Source organism: Porites lutea, chromosome 5 (genome assembly GCF_958299795.1).
Source record: "Porites lutea chromosome 5, jaPorLute2.1, whole genome shotgun sequence".
Taxonomy (NCBI): domain Eukaryota; kingdom Metazoa; phylum Cnidaria; class Anthozoa; order Scleractinia; family Poritidae; genus Porites; species Porites lutea.
The window spans coordinates 17,402,928-17,406,978 of record NC_133205.1 but is presented as its reverse complement, the minus strand read 5'-3'; the positions used below and the strand labels follow the sequence as shown (position 1 = coordinate 17,406,978).

At 37.4% G+C, this 4,051-nt stretch overlaps 1 long non-coding RNA gene across 1 annotated transcript; it reads right to left on the bottom strand.

Moving 5' to 3' along the window:
• Nucleotides 1-3,283: 3,283 nt before the first annotated feature.
• Nucleotides 3,284-3,847, bottom strand: LOC140939106 (uncharacterized). The gene is made up of 2 exons (XR_012165606.1): nucleotides 3,691-3,847; nucleotides 3,284-3,531 (listed from the first exon to the last, which is right to left on the bottom strand). It is a non-coding gene; the product is annotated as an uncharacterized lncRNA (long non-coding RNA).
• Nucleotides 3,848-4,051: the final 204 nt, after the last annotated feature.

Here is a 4,051-nt window from a genome sequence, read left to right as displayed (position 1 = left end):
ATGGTGTGTCAATACAGTCAGATCCTTCGGGTCCGAGGGACACTAGCAGAAGAGCGATAAACAAGACAGAGAACAGTATTGATTTCATTCTCACAACTCTTTTGTCAGTAAGGCTGTTCTTTGTTTAAGGAAGTAAAGAATAAATTGGATTCTTGCTACTGGGACATCTTATATGGACTTGCTATTAAGGCAATAAGTCAAATTGTGTTTGATTATTATAATAATTAGAGTTGAAAGCTACCAACGTGAAATTATAAGCTATTAATATACCTCTAGAGAGGACGGTTAAATTGTTCTTTAGTTGCATTAGACTAACGTGTCCTTCATAAAATTATGCTTCAAGATACTAAACGCCTAAATGCCCCTCAAATTAAACAAATTAAAAAATTGTGTTAGCTTCTATTAGTAACATTACTATTAGGAGTACAATTAAGTAAAATGAGAAAGTCATTGCACACGCGAGGTTAAAAAGTTATTGAAAGAAAAAATTGAAAGCTATTGCGACCTTAAATTGAAACTCTCAATTTTAGAGCCTATTCATAAAGGTACCCAAGGAATTCTAAAAACGAGATAAATCAAATAAAGAAATGTGGACTCCAGATCAAATGGTATTTTGATGATATGTAATTTTTTTTTCGGTTTTGTTTTTGCATGTTGTTGTTTTTGCTTTGTTTGTTTGTTTTTTCTTTGTTGTAAAGAGTAGGTCTCAGATTTTCTGCAAAACCTCCTTTTCGAAAAAACGCAAAGGCAATGCTAGCTATAGCCGCAATAATTTTACCTCTCTGTTTTTTTCCTTGTTCCTTTTACAAGGGAGACGAAGTTGTGTAGCTATTATACCGGAAGCTTTCTCAGTTATAAAAACCACTACCTGAAACGTGCTCAGTATAGCATAGCGAGAACCTTTGATTCCATTATCTCAGACATAAAATTTTCCAATGTATATGGAATATAGACGCCTGCTAAGCAAACGCGCGCCAAGTTGAAACCGAAATATACATATTTCATATTGGTAACAATCTCGTCGAAATCTGGAAAAGTAAAGTCTTATAGCATTTTAAAGAGGGTTATGCCTTTTTGAAAAATTGACATAAACCTACAAGAGGAAGTTAATTCTGAGAGCTGGGCCTTATGGTTTTCACATGATTGAGGCTGGTAAATAAAACGTGAAATTATTATAAATGATAAAGATTCTAAGTAATACGCCATTTGAACGATGACGCCTTTTTACCACTAAAACCAGGATTCAATTCTCTTTTTTCTTTCATATTCAAATTTTGTAAAAAAAAAAAAAAAAAAGGTTCTCATTTGCACCAGAAAGAAAAAGCCCGAAGAATTCTGGTATTAGTAGTAAAACTTGGAGTAATCGCAGCTTAAGAGAGTGCGTTCGATGTGTTTGTTGAGGCGGAAGGGTGGTTGCGATGCAGATAAATATGATTATGGCATATTTTGAACGTAAGGGTTGCGTACATCGAAACCTCTATTTAAACTGTGTATTATTCTAAGGATGTTTTCAAAAGATATCGTATGGTTCGGTGTCAAGTGCTTTTAATCGGAGGAGACATTAGCCAGCGTCGGACGTGAAAATGGAACATTTTGCTTTACTGGCGCCAGTTACAGGGTGCAGTTTCTCAAAGGCTGATTAGTTCTTAGTCTGCTACAAAGCCGTTTTTAGTGTCGTCACGCAACGCTGGGGAGGAGCTTTTCGTGACGACTCTAAAAACGGCTGTGTAGCATGCGTGGCAGGCTAACGGCTGTGTAGCAGACTAATTAGTTCTTAACCCGGGATTCTTTTTCTTTCTTCAAAAACATTTCTTCGGATAATTTTCTCTGTTATTTTTAACAGCATCCAATCATCAACTTGTTGACAAAATGAATTACATTGAATTTACTGGTTTAAAAGCTTTCACATGTGAATTCAAACTTCGCACTAACCCTATCAAAGCCTTCAATGGAACACATGTGCGGCTCACGTCAATAACTTTTCCAGTAATTTGGTCGAGCGTGTTGATTTCGGTGACTCGAGAGTGGCGCTACTGTGGGCTGATTTATAAGTTTTTCCTAATAAATAACATAGAGTTAAAGTGTTCGTTTGTCCGGTACCGAAAATATCACAAGTCATGGTCAAATGTCGCGCCGACCTTCACATCTCGGTAGATTTACTTTGTGGCACAACGGTTGCCGAGCTACACAACTCGTAAATTTACTTTGTGGCATAACGGCCGCCGAATTAAACCCGGTTTGATGCATGCACCAGTAGTCGCAGACATTTTCCAAAGACAGGGACGAACCATGCTGAAAAATATGAAGGCTTAATCCAAAGTAAAATTTAACAGCAAACTCCTGAAAGATGAACGCTTTGGACGATTCAGCAATCACAGATCGATGTACGTTTTACGAAGATTCAGCAAACTTTTTAAAAGATGAACGCTTTACGAAGAATATCAGACCTTAGCAAACCTTTGAAAGATGAACGCCCGGGACACAAGAATCACCACATGAGTTAACGCGTCAAAGTGAGGCAAAACTTAAGCAAGCACCTCAAAGCGAGGCAAATGTGTATCGACGACGACGAACGAAAATGCAACAATGCACAGAACACCCAACACAAATAAGGGGTTGCGTTCTCGTACCTCGAACGCAATGGCACCTTTTTTATCTTGCAAATGGCCTATTGTAAATGCGATTAAATTTAAGACGAAATTCATTTTCTGTTTTCTCTGCTTCTTATCACTGTCCAATAGCGAATAATTAACTAAGAAACAGTCTCTGATCCTAAAATCAAGCTGCAAGTATCTGTTCAATAATTGTGATTTATCTATTAAAAAATTAACGTATAAATTAAACCTATTAATTTGGGGAGTAAATTAATTCTGTCATCAACGTCATATCAGACATCCCAATTGTTAAAGTCCAATTTGTCCTTGGTTTCCAGGCAGCGGCGCCTCAGCCTAGCTGTTAATACATGAGTGAGTAAGCGCAAAAATATATAAAGAACGAGTTAACGGCTATTTGAAGACGAAATAACCGAATTTCTCACTAACATGCAACTAAAGAGATGCACTAATACTCAGCGTCATTCATTAATTTTGTTAAATGTCCCGATTGGGCTATGCTGGATGTCAGAAATGATTATGCCTAACTGTTTCAGGGCGTATCCCGGATGAAGTCGACCTTTTGCCTCAGTCACCAACTAGCTTATCCTCCGCCCTTTCCTGACGGATTTCGTCTTTATATCTTCCTCTGGCAATTACCACCACAGTACAATTTACAATTTCTGCAAGTGTCAAATAACATTTCATTTTATTCAGTTCTCTTTCATCTCGAAGATTTACATAGTTTAACCTAAGTTACATCAAAAACGGCTCATCGTTGAATTAAACGCTTTTCCCCTATATAGCGAAGATTTTAACACTATAAACTCTTGGGCTTGTTTTCTGTAGGCTCTCAGTCGTCTTTCAGCTCCATCTCCCGTTAACAGTCCAATTTCCGTGCAGCTTCGCACAAACTTCGTCGATAGCCGATCACTTTTCTCTGGAAATAAAAGTATGTAAATAAAAGCGTGGTTACGACAAAAAATTAGAATTTGTTCATTATTATATATCGTGATACTAAGAGCACCATCGATATGTAGTCATAAGGATACCAGAATCTTTCTAAAAAATTTTCCGCTTTTTATCGATTGCTGTTTACCTCGCTTCTTTTGACGGGACCTGCGTCGATACAGTCAGATCCGTCAGGTCCGAGGGACACTAGGAGAAGAGCGACAAACAAGGCAGATAACAGTACTGATTTCATTTTCAGAACTCTATCTTTTGGCAGTGAGGCTGTACTTTGTTTGGAAGTGAAGAACAAATTGGATTGTTGCTACTGCGTGGGACATCTTATATGGACTTGCTATTGGGGCAATTAATCAAATTGTGTTAGATTAACATTAGAATCGAAAGCTACCAACGTGAAATTATAAGCTATTACCACAAGAGAGGATGGTCAAATTGTTCTTTGGTTGCAATTAGACGAACGCTACTTTCGTAAAATTTTGCTTCGAGATACT